Source organism: Barbatula barbatula (genome assembly GCF_947034865.1).
Source record: "Barbatula barbatula genome assembly, chromosome: 3".
NCBI classification, from domain to species: domain Eukaryota; kingdom Metazoa; phylum Chordata; class Actinopteri; order Cypriniformes; family Nemacheilidae; genus Barbatula; species Barbatula barbatula.
In genome coordinates, this window is record NC_136764.1 from 19,291,267 (window position 1) to 19,304,885 (window position 13,619).

Sequence of the window (13,619 nt, forward strand, 5' to 3'; positions counted from 1 at the left end):
CCGTTACATAACTTGACACCGCAATATGTCAATATATACATTTGATATGACATACACACGTTCCAATCTTTTGTAACGGTCGCAAGATGTTAATTGAAAACGAGACAGTAGAAAATAGTCTACATAAAGCACCTTCCTGATAAATGTAATGGAAATCCATCACACCCTTGTCTTCACATATATCTGTTCACGTTTCAAAAATGTGTTTCATGACCCTTTAAGAATTAATAACTGTCAACTTTCCAAAGTGCTTCCAAGCTGTTTATATCCTGTGTCAATCCTCATGGCACATTTAACCCTTGCTCTTTACGTGTCCTCTGTTCTCTCTCTCTTCCATCATCTTTTCTCACACTGGTAAATCCTCACATGTTTATTTTCCAGCCTTTGTAAACCAATACCGGTTCGAGCTCTATCTAGGACATGCTATTTATGACGTTGCCATGACATCTGTCAAGAGTGGAACCCCCCTAATAATGGGGCTCCTCCTCCAGTCCTATTTCTGTACCTGCTTTGTGCATAACTAAGAACCCTTAAGGTGGATGATTCGCATACTTGCACACCAGCTCAAACACACGCATGCAAACCTCTATTTGTATGCAGGATCTGCCTTAATGACTATTGTGATGCTTTAAGTTCCATATTAGACACGTTACAGAAGTGTTTTGTTTGTTCAAGCTAGTAAAGATTCTGCTAGATACTAGGTTTCATCTAAAACAATGAGGTCACATTTCAAATATCAAGTTTGTTATTCAGAGTGAGATGTTTAGATATGAAAGTTGTTATAAACATCACCCAGGACCAGTCTCTCATTGGTCCACATGTTATTTTGGGACCAGGCTATGTTGCTGTAGTCATGCAGTTGGTGTAGTGGACACACCGTACTTTCAGAGAGCACCCGTAGGTCACAGCAAGAGCAGGCAGTGGGAATTTTGGCACAGACACTGTTAATGGTGTTGATTTGCCCAGGGCACTTCTCCTCCTCCTTGTCATCCACAGACAAAGGTGTCAGGAGGACTAAATCAGTTTGCTCCCGCCTACTATTTCATTCCGCTAAGAGACTGGCTGTCGCCAGAGGGAAAACGGACCCAGTGTTGCTGTGGGGGTGACAGCTAAGTTTGGGAATAGCTTTCTGCTCACCCGATCCCCTCTCTGGCACCCGAGGGAGCAATAAAAATAAGAGTGCTACGCCAGGAGCCCTTCCCTCTGCCCCATTTAAACACAAAGCTGCCAATCACAGAGATAAACAAGGCTGGGGAAAGGTTGGACCCACGCGTTCTTCCTCAGAGCATTGTCAGATGCATTTGTTGTTTATGATGTGAATCTGCGGAAGGGTCTTGTCTTTAACACGGTGCACCTGTGATGCCCCAAATGCACCCTGGTGTCTAACCAACCTTTTCCATGATTCATCTCATTTAGTTCCTGTGTGTGTCATCACGAACACAAAAGTACGGAATGGATCAAGATGTGGTTCATTTGTCAGCATTTCAGCACCTGGGGAAACGGCTCCAGATCTAACAGTTGCTGTTGTGCAATGCTGCATACCCGAATGTGGTCTTTGTTTTTGTGTGTCTTTCCGTCACATGGTTGACTGCTAGACCAAACAGCAGGTGAGCTTGAAAGTGGAAAGTCAATCTGGGTTTGGGATCCTTGCCTCTGTCTCAGTGTTGACGGGTAATCTCTTTCTCCGAGAGCTGGAGATCAGCTGGAATCATGAGATTGTTTGTTTATTTCAACTATTTCTTAGTTTCTTTCAAGTTCTTTATTTTAAAAGTCTACAGTAGTGGCCAAAAGTGATATACGGTGGACATGTTTGCACAATATTTGATGACCCTCTTGGTCATCAAAATAAGTGGTGTATGGTTCAAGATGGAGGGCACTAAACCTTTAAGGAATTTACTTAACAAAATTATTTAGCAAAAAAGCAAACCACCAAGTATCAGAGAATATTGATTTTATTTGATTATACAAAAACATAGAAAAACAACACTTACCAGAATTTCAAACATATATAGATTACAATTGTGGTAATATTTTGTAGTTTTTGCATGTGTTTTTGGTTGTAATTTCTTTCCCCTCCTTTATTTCTTGTTAATGCTGAGCTGAGCTTCAGCTTATATCTCAAGCACAACAAAAGAAAATGTGAATAAAAAGTAAAGAAGTCAATTGTCCGAAGCTAGATATACTTTTTGGCCTTAGATTTCAAGATGCAGTCGCAGAAAAATTAAGAAACCATTCCAAATTTGTATTTAATCAGCATTTCTAGATGTATTGTGGTCATTCCAATCCAGTGTCTCTTGAATTTCAACAAGATCAAACCCCAGAAGTGACAAAGTCATCCAACAGTAATGTGAAAGACTGGCGACATGACAAGGCACATTAAAACTGATCAAGTTTTATGGTTGTCACATAATTTGTTTACTTTTCCTAAATACATGTAGATATATTACTATTGTATTGCGTAAAAGTGATTTGAACTTGTTTTCTTTGCTGTATATGAGGTTTGAAAAAATACAGAGCATCTTTTCTGTTATTTTGACCTGTTTCTCCAATGTTCGTTTACTGCAAATACATTTTGGAGAAATATTGTTAGTAGTTTACAGAAATAAACTAAAATTATAAACCTTAACACATACCTACAAATAGTTAATTCAGAAAAACTGAAAATAATTTTGAAATGGTCTTAATTGATTTCTGTAGCTGTATTTAAAATGCAATAGTCTCCATTGAGTAAACCCAATGATTTGAGGCCTGCATATAAAGCCTGCCCAGAGGCCGTGCCCTCCACAGTGGATCGGAGTGGATCTTTCTCTGTTGGTATGACCACATGGTGCAGACAAGGCAATATGTCCTTCACTGCACCTGTCAGGAAGTGCCGTTAATCTCTATGGTGACAGGGAACCCCTGCTTGGCAATGGGAGCGTTACAGTCAATATAAATCAGAAGGATCTCTTCCAAGAGCTCAGGCCAGCGAGTTATGTTATGAGCCACAGACACATCACAGTCGGTCACCACTGGCCAGACAAAATTCCTGTGAGCGTGTCGGGTCGACACGACACTTCAGATGAAAGAGATAGAGAGTGAAGAAGAGCTCCAGAGTGCCCTCATATTTTACATGAGTATAGACATTAGCAAACAACCTCTTAAATATTTGTGAGTGTGGAAGAGCAGCCCAGTCCTGATGAGTAATGTGTTTTTGGTGCATCACCGAAACATTGCTTTGAGTCCATTTAAAGTAAGTTATCTTCAGACCTTGTTTTAGAGCATCCTGTAAAGCCTTCAGCTTTGACATTTTATGAAATTCTGTAAGTTTGGTTAAATGTCATTCACGTATGTGCTAACTTGTATACATTAAAATGACCACAGAGTAATGTCATGGGCCAAGTGTTTCGCTGTAACATGTTAATGAGAGAAAATAGGCCTACATGATAGAGACTAATGTAGTTAGTTTGCCTGCTCTGAGCATTAAACCAAGAACTGCAGGACACCCAGAGGAGGAATCAAAGACATGAGAAATGAAAAACCCAAAACAAAGTGAGTAAGAGCAAATACGAAGGAGTAAAAACTTTTATAATATATTTGTACATCTGATGGCTGGCGACGGCTCTTTTCAAAACACATTTCCCTCTGTCAGAGTCGGAATAACTCATGTCTCAATCAAGTGACAGCATTGTTGCCTTGATGAACATAATAGACAACACACATTATGAAACATGAGAAGTGAAGGAGGATTCCTGTGTCTCGGACCTCCTGTGGTGTCCACCTTCTTTTTTGCTGGAATTGTTTGCATGGGGTCAACAGGGATTTACATCATCAGCATGGCTGCCCTGGATTGAGAGGAAATGAAATCACAGCAGAGGCATGAGGCCAGAAACACCCATTCACACAACATCCTTGTGTAAATTCTTGCCTGTTGCTATGTGTCAAGTGTTTCCAATACAGAAAGTAGAGGCTAAAGCTAATGATACAAAACTACATGGCAACAGCCTTTAAACAAAAGTGCAGTGTTTAATCACTGATGAGCACTGAATATTGTACTCCTTACCCTTGGGAATTCCCTGGATTTAGGGTTTCGAAAGGGTTATGCTGATGGAATACTTCCAATTGGGTGCTGCTTAAATCTCCAAGCTGGCAGGATGATGATTTGGCAGTAGAAATACAGGAGCTTTGTGTTACCTTCTGTGCTGTGACCATCAGTGCTGCATCAGGAACAGTAGCTTCTTGTAAGGGTTAACGTACAAACAGCCGGTTGTTAGCGCAGATATAAGCCCCGACAGTGTGATCTTGTATTACACTGAAGGGGCTTATTTCATGATAACAGCCATACTGCTGCTTGTATGGTTTCGCGCTTACAGCTACTTGCCACATGAGAAGAAAACTGGACATGAAATGTGAATTTGAAATATTTCATTTGCTCTTGTTAACTGAATGCAGTCCTTCGTCAAGGAAAAGCTGTTTACTCTTGTTTTTAAGGTAAGAAACAAAGTTCAAGTGTCAAGAACAGGCAATTTGGTTTAATCGTTTGTAAATATAATGTCATATATGTTATCAAAAGACATTTAATTTGTGAAAAAAAACTTCCAAAATGACTTTCATCCGGGTTACTGGGTGTTATTAGTTTTGAGAGGTTGTTATCTGGGAATAACGAACCTGCAAATATCGCGACTGGCCAATCAGAATCAAGCATTCCAACGAGCCATGTAATACATTTTTATAACAAATGCAAAATCAATGGATATAATCACATTTTCTATATACATAAAATGGGGGTCCCTTAAATGAAATTTGCCATGTTGTTTCTACAGTAACCCTATACGGACAAACGTGTGTTTTGTAAATGCATTATCTGATCGGCAAAGAAGAGGTAATGTAATTACATTTTTGTCCCGGGACAGCCACCATAGTGCTTCGAACGATGGGGGGGAGAGGTGTGCAGTGAGCCATTGGTTGCAATTCAGAACCTGCAATTCAGATGCCGCTAAATTTCATACACTGGATCTATAAAAAAAAGCAAAGAATTAGTGTAGTTTGGTCTGTCTGTGTGCTTGATATGTCAGTGTCATTTCAAGAACAATATCTTGAAGTTAATTTATGTCTTTTGTCAACAATTGAGTCGTTGAATGTTATAAACTAAAGCTTTCCTGTAGCTCAGTGGTAAGAGCATGGCATCAACAATGCCAAGGTCGTGGGTTTGTCATATATCATTATTATAAGTCATGCTTTGCTTGTCAGTGGGTTTTGCAAATATCTAGTCAATAAAAGTATTAAAAAGTGCTTGTCAACTTTTACAACATGGTGTTTAATCTTTTAAAAAATGTTTTCCTAAAAAACTGCATATTTGGACATCCAAGGTTTTGAAAGGACAGCAGTGATATGTAACAAAACCTTGTCAGAAACACCCATTCCGTTGACATTCCACTCATCAGACTTATTTTGTAATGCTTGTTCTGAAATAGCTCTTGGGTGGGACATTGTTATGAAACATCTTTTTTGTATTTGCTGCAAAGAGTACTTAGATGTGCAAGTGTTATGCTTAGCCAAAACAAACAGCCTTTAACAGAAGGATGGTGTGGTCATTGCCAAAAACGTATTTTGCATTAAAAGTTTAATGTCTAATAAACCAAATATGTTTTTTAATTACTGATACACATAATTGTTTATTTATGTATTCTAGTATTCTAACAGTACGTGTGTAGGCAGACAGGTGTAATGACAGACAGAGCCCTTCAATTAACCATGCTTTCTGGAAGTTGTTATTCAAGAGATTACCCATAATCCTGTGAACTGAGAAAAAGACCGAAATCACATTCAGAGAGTCGTAAAACCCTCCAGACTAACCATGTGCCCTGAATTTAAGTAATCGTAGCAATGATGCCTGTAATGTCTGAAGCTCAGCACAAGTGCTTATTAAGAGGCAGTGAATACAAGCCAGCTGAATTCACACAAATTGAATCTTCATTGTGTTCAGTTGTGTGTTCAGTAGTGTTATTGACTGGTTTTACTACTGTAGCTGGCATGAGACGGCAGCATTATAGTCTCTTACTTTCATGATAATAAACCCTGTCTTGTTATGGTCTTGATTTGTACCTGCTTTGTTGGTTGGTGTATACCAAAAATTCAAAATCAAGACAAAACACAGGTCCATTCAATTTAGTTGCTAGAAATCAAGTCACAATAGAGATCTCAAAATTACGGCACCTGGAGAACTGGTGACTATCCAAACCAGAACAAGTAGAGTTAGAAAAGAGCATTTTGCCAGTGACTTGTCTCTGTGATCTGTGTTTTGACCGCGCCGCTGTGAGCTCTGGCTTTCGTGGGTGTTATTGCAGCTGGTTCTGCTTGTAGGATCGAGTGTATCAGAGTTTGAGAGAAGGAAATGCACGAGTGAAAACTGTCTTTAGCTGACATGATATTGCTTGGGGTTACTTACTAGAACGAGAAGCTGTGTGTTTCCGTGTGTTTAAACCTTGAATAATGACTGAACTGAACAAAATCAGAACATCGAAACGAAATATTCATTCAAATAGTTTACTTAGCTTGGAAGGTAGTAAGCGGTAAGCTGACCATGACCTTCAACCACACATGTACAGCAATTTACATTACCAGACTATTTGACTATAAAAAGACTACAAAAATCTGAAGACAGCTGTCCCTGGCCAGTCAGTCAACAACTAACAAGAACTGTTTAGTATGAAGGAACCTCCTAAATTCAGACAGACATCCAGGGTAGCATATAAAGTCACTTTATGATCCGGGACAAAGTTTTTAATGAGTACAGTATTTTAGTTCTCAGTGGAAATTGAGTATTTTTTTTCATTAAGAAATATACAGAGGAAATCCGCATGCATGGTGTTGTGGGATATGAGGACAAAGAGATGCTGTATGTACAAGTTTGGTTCGGATGAGACTTGGATTTCAGGACATTTCAGCCGGGCATCAAAGCCTGCCATCTAGTGTTTCAAAGTGACCATACAAACATGGCACATCATCACATGTATGGAAAAAGACAAATGTCCTGCTGGTATTATAATAAACCTCATGTGTTGCCGTTTCTCAACTTGATCTTATGCAGTCCATGGTATTTGGGATCTGACAGCCAATGAAAGCTCAGAGATTCAATTTCCGCAGGAGCCTCGCTCTTCATGAGTCTTATCGGCCATATCCCCTGTCTAGGACAGGTAATGACAGACTTGAGGTGACTCTGAGGTTATTCTGAAATGTCTGAAAACTGTTTTTGTAGCAAGGAATACCGTGAGGATGAAAAATGGACAGGCCATGTGGGCGCATTTCAGAATTCTGATATTGGTGACCTTGTGTCTGGGTGATGAGTAGAAGTCTGACAAACACTTCAAGTGTGACATTATTGACAAGAATGGAGTAAAGTGGGAGAGATGAGTCACATTACAAAGCTTTCGTGCTGAATCCAGTATATATATGTTATATATGTTGATGTTTCTGAACTGCTGTCATATGTTTTGTTGTATATGTACTCTTCTCCATTTAAACAGGATCTTACAGGATCAATGAAGTGACGGTTCGACTCATGAATTAAACATCTTTGCATGTAGTGATGTATATGATATATAAATAATAAATTCACGTGGCTCTGATAGATCATATGTAAGCTCACATCCCCATCTGCTGGTGAAGAGTATTGGTACAGTAGCCTCAGCTCCATAACATTACATTTTGTCCACATGTGAATTACAGGAAATATTACAAATGTTTGTGCAGAGGTGTTTTATGTTTATGTGACAGTAACAATTTATTACAGAATTTAGAAAGTTCCACTTCAGTTGTTGATGTGAACTTTGGGCCGTGCCCTGTGAAGATATACTGTGTGGCTTGCAATTGAAATTTTGAGAACAATCCTACAGCAAGAAAAAGAAATATTTGGCAATTGAGTATTCAACACAGAGATGTTAAATCCAGAAAATAAGTGAGTTATTTGCAGTATGTTGTCACTTTGTAAGCCAGGGGCTTTGGTTGCCCAGTCCAGCAAGTCTTTTACACAGTGAATAAGAGTGTTACATCAATGAATGTACACAACAATCCACAATGCTTGATTTTGTAATAAGCATGGATGTAGAACTGCCTTAGTTAAATAATGAAAAGAGTCATAAAGGAAAAATAACAGTTCCACTGCACCCCTATATTTGTTTTCAGGCTGTTTTCAGTTGCTCTGAGTCTGCCCTGCCCCGAAATAGATGGCAGGTTAGTGGTAAACAACAGCATGTGGAGATTACATTGAGCAAGAGTCACCAACACAAGACAACACAAATCTACAGATCAATTCCAACAATACTGCATGTTCATGTCACCTTCCAAGTGTTGTTTTTATTGTACCACACCAATTTACTTATTCGCAGTGCAAATATCATAGGTATTGTTTCACAATAAAAAGGTACATAGCTTCTTGATTGAAATTAATAATTATATTAATATTTAATAATCAATACAATGAAGCCTGTCAATACTTGATACGTGAATGTAAAAGTGAAAGTTCACTCAAAATTTTGAATTCTGAAATGATTTACTCGCCCTCAGTTTATTCCAAACCTGTATAAATGTATTTGGTTGTCTACACACAAAGGAAGATATTTGGAGGAATGTCTCTAACCAAACAGCTCTAAGACATTTACTGTCATAGTAGGGAATATAAACAATATGGGAGTCAATGGGGCATGATATCCAAATTTTCTTGTTCATGTACACATGCTTGCACACATGCCTGCCACTTCCACAGTCTGTGTGGTTAATTTAACATTTCCTCTCCAGTTCTGTAACAGGACACCTGGAGTTCATTTAAAATTTTCACAAACTCATCCGATCCTCTGCGGCCTGCACCCGTGTAAGCCGTAATTTAATGGCACTTATTGCAGTGGCTCCAGCGTGACTTTTTTCTTAAAGGAAATCCAGCTCGGAATAGAATGGGGCCTCATAAAATCCACTTCCTCTGCAGAGTGTGTGCGGGCAAATAAAGCCTCTTTCATACCCCCATATTCCACAGAGGCTCGCATAAGTCCAGGTAAAGGGTTATCACTATGTTGATGGCATTTGGCACTGCTATTTTGAAGAAGTCTAACAGTGGCATGCGTGTTGGAATGGGCAAGTGTGTGTTTGAGGCCACGTTTACATGATGAAAAAACGGAAAAAGGTTTTCTTTTGCGGTTTCAAAGTTTCACGTACACACGACACCGTTATTAAAACAATCCGCGTTTACACAGATCCGCAAAAACGACATCACTTTGTAAAGAAAAATAACTGAGTCTCTGACGATTGATTGACGGTTTATTGGAAGGCGGACCTCCGTCGCTAAAGAGACCATACAACACAGAGCGCTGGATTTCTCCTCATTCATAGTGAAGAGAAGCGTGCGCACATAAACAAACAAGATGGCGAAAAGTTTGGACATTCGAAAGGTTTCCTTCCATTGATGCTCGTCATCAACGCCATCGACAAAGTTGTACCACCATCTACTCGTCCTCCCGGGTCTGATCCAAAAGTGCCGTTTAAAAGCCCTTTGTCGCCGTGAATGAGTGTTAAGATTTTGCTGTAGATCTCCGCTGGTGGTTATAGCACTGGTGTAGTAAATCTACACTTTGCTGGAGAAGCGTTAACAAACTATTGCGCAACGCAAAAAACCCCATGTAATCCGCCATTGATGTATTTATTTCTCTTTCGTTGTGTTTGGATGTACACGCGCATACCACACCTAATACACATGCGCACAATGTCGTTTTCTAATTCTTGCGTACTTCGGGGTTTACACGGAAATGAGAAGGACGTGGTTTTCAAAAACTTGCACTTTGAAATCCATTTGAAAAGGTTTGCGTTATCAGTCCCCTAAAACGCCGTTTCCATGTAAACGGACAGCCATATCGCATAAATTGTTTTGTGCTTTCACTTGAAAACGGTCTCGTGTGAACGGGCCCTGAGTCTGTTTGTGTAGTGGGGGTTGGGTATTTGTATTTTGTTGGGTATGTGTTTCTAAAGTCTGCCTGGTGCCTGCTGCAGAAATAAACTGCAAATTAGAAGCTTTATCTTTCGGGGATCGTTTTACACATATGGCAGTAGCTCCTGCGTCAAAGCAAGCGAGAGGAGGTGGGGTGCGGAGGAGATGGGCTGTCCTGTACCGGTGCTGTCTTTCTGCATGACACTGGACAGAGTTAAACGCCTTTGCCATCTGCCCACAGTCACTCCAACTGTTTGGGTTTCGCATGAGTTATATGTGTTGAGACGGGCCTGTGTGCTATGAACACCAGTTTGCTTTAATACCATGCGAAAGGCTAATAAGATAGTGTTGATTTGTTACCAGCATGTGTTATTTATGTAACTGATAACAGAATATAATAGAATAGAGCTTTAGTAAATTCAATTAAAGAAATTGCAAGATGCATTATGGAATAACTAGAACAAGTGTGTAGCATAGTCTTAAATATCGCTTTAACCTATTTACACAACAAATACAGAAAACTTGCTCAATGTTTTAAAATACAGGCAATTGTAAATGCCAGAACACTGCCTAGTGCATTGCATAGGTTAGGGTCATGGCACCAGTTGTTAACCTGCAGCTTAACCTGCTTTGTAAATAAACATAAAATCAAACAATAGAATAAAGCTAAGAGTAAAATATGCGTTCTAAATGAAATCTTTATTATAAGACTGACACCTGTGCATTATAACTGCATTAATGCAGTAGTTGGCATGTACTGTATTCAGAGGCAACAACATTTCCCCATGTTTTACTCACCCCATTTGGATTTGGAACGCCATCTTATTAATTTTGATATTAATTACTGTAATTTTTATTTGTACATGTGGATGTCTATATCATCACTGTCAGGTGGAAACGTTATATCCCAGGAAATAAAAACTCACCCACAAGCTCTAATACTTTCCAAAGTATCTAGCTACAAGTAGCGACCATATTTTCAGTAGCTTGATAGTTTACTCACTTAGTTTTGGGACAGTATAGGATCCCCAGTAGTTTTCAGTTTTTCTTAAATCGCAGTAAACTTTAGTATAATATTATAGCAATTACTCTGTTAATTTATATAACAATATTCTGCCGTGTCAACTAGTAAATTGATCAACTGTAATAAATCCCGTAGTATAGTAACATTTATTTATATTTACTATGGTAAAGTTCAATTTTACTACAGTTTACTTTACTAGATACCAGTGTGTTTGTGTGTTACGATTGTTTTTATGCTAGACACAATAAATTATGACAGAATTTTCATTGTTGGATGAAGTATCTCTTCAACTTCTTTAACTCATGAGTAGCTTGTAGCTTTAAACTTTTAGTTTTTTTTTCACAACTTAAATTGTTGCACAATAAACTGCTTATATTATAATAACACTATGATGAGCAAGAAGGTGGACTTTTAGCAGTGATCTATAAAAAATAAAACATAAAAAGATACGTTTAGAGATATGTTTGACAGTGAGAATATTCATACAGTACTGATGAAGGTAGAGAGAAATATGTTTTGAAATGTAAGAATGTGATTGTTGTCTAATCTCATCACTTTCAGTACGGATCTCAGATAACTATGCACCTCCTCTGTGCCCCATCCTGCTCCAGTCTCAGTGGTCTGTGCTGCACTTGCTATGCAATAAATCAAAACACTTAAGCGTAGCTAAGAAAGCTGAATTTAAACTCGGTAACACTGGCTACAGACAGCAATGTACTTTTTCTGTTGAGACTTGTGTGTTGAGAGTAAAGAGCCCCCTCTGACTGAGGACCAAGGGACCAGGTACTTGCCAATGGCAAATTGTTACATCATGATGTAAGAGTAAGGGGCAGATATGGGGCAGTGTGGGGGACCAGGGGCGCATCGTGCTTCAGCTGGCGATGGCATCCCAACACTGTGCAACTGAGACCTGTGGAAAATTATTGGAATGAAAACATTATTATTCCTTCAAACGCAACTTATTTAGCTGAACTTCATCATGTATTACCTTGAGTACTTTAAATCCTAGAAAGCCGCTGGTTCAGTAGTTGAAAAAAGTCTCCAAAAGGTTACTCAGATAGGTCATGACAGTAGACATTTGGGGAACTAGAAGATGACACCTTTATAGCGTTCCGATAGCTCTGGCATCCCGCATTGCTTATTTGCTTTTAATTGAAGACTCAGTGTGGCGCTGGTGTTTGCACAGTGTCCAGTATGATGAGAAGAAGACAGGTGGGATGAGGCCGGTTCCTGACATTGCAAGAACACACTCAGCACCTGCAGAGCCATCGAGATGCCCGGGCACTGTTACAGCACGTCCTAGAACAAGCAGGTGGGATTCTGGAGCTGAGGTGGAGGGGGTTGCAAGTATTAACTGTCTCCTCACCCAAAGGTTTCCCAGCGTTGACCAGCACTGCTAGGCTCAGCTAATGCACTTGCATGCTTGCATGGACAAGCCCCTATCTCTTTCAACACCCAGAAACTGTTTCATAATCCAGCCACCTAAAAGAACTCAAAAGAAGAGGAATGATTTAGGATGTTTTTACCTGCAGTTTAAGGGATTTCTCTTAATCTTACATATTCTGAGTGCAAAAGGAATCCATCGTTTCTTCATTCTTATCTGAAAAAGATTGCTCTTTTGCTAAATCCATGTTTTCGTATACTGTACATAGAACACTATACAGTTTAGGGTCACATTATCTTCATCCTACAAATATTTTAAGAGGAAGGTGTATGCTTAAAGTGATGGTTCGCCCCAAACACAATATATTTCAACATTTTTAAATATCCTATTGTATGGACACAAAACCAATGCAAGTCACTAGGGACCAATGTTTACCTTTTACCAATATTCTTTAAAATGCCTTCTTTTGGGTTCTGCAGAAGAACTCAAACAGTCATACAGTTTTGAAATGACAAGAGGGCGTGTAAATATTGAAAACATTTTAATTTTGAAGGTGATCTATTCCTTTATTAACCGAACAACGGTAGTACCCATTGACTGCCATTGGTTTTGTGTCCGTACAATAGAAGTGAATAGGTACCACTGTTAATCGCTTCAGTGTTTGGTCTTTTGTACCTGAGATTTTTTTTAATCTACATTAGGTTGCGTTATAGCAAACACTGTACAAATATACAAATTCCTTTTATCCACTACTGTATATCCACATGCGTCACCACAATATATGTTGAAGCAACACATCAGACAGTCCTAGTTTTATGTAACTATTGCACCAAGTTTCCTGGGTAGTGAGGAAACGAATGATAGCTAAAGGTGTAACATAGTTATAGTATCCAATTCTGTCTGAATGTTCCACACGTCCACTGACACATTCCAGCACTTCTGATAGCATAGACTTCAGTTCACACATCTAAACGGTCCAGGCAAAGCCAATAGAGCACATTCACACCAAGAGATTAAACATTACTCAGCTAGCACTGTATAAGACTTGAGAGTCAAGAAGACTGTGTTCGGTCACTTTGGGATAAATTATGCCAACTATTGTAAGGGATAGTTTCAGTTAGGTTTTAGGAATGTAACCCTGCATCCAGAATAAATGATGTTGCTTCCAATGATCCCACAAAGGCAAGGTGACACTTCCTGGATTCATATTGTTCAACAGCGGAGGACATTAAAGACCTAGCCTGCCCTAGTGTTTTTTG

General features: G+C 39.1%; 1 protein-coding gene across 1 annotated transcript in view; it reads left to right on the forward strand.

Annotated features, from left to right (window-relative positions):
- The window catches only part of ppp2r3a (protein phosphatase 2, regulatory subunit B'', alpha), a 30,292-nt gene that overhangs the window by 3,191 nt on the left and 13,482 nt on the right, over positions 1–13,619 (forward strand). The window lies entirely within an intron of this gene.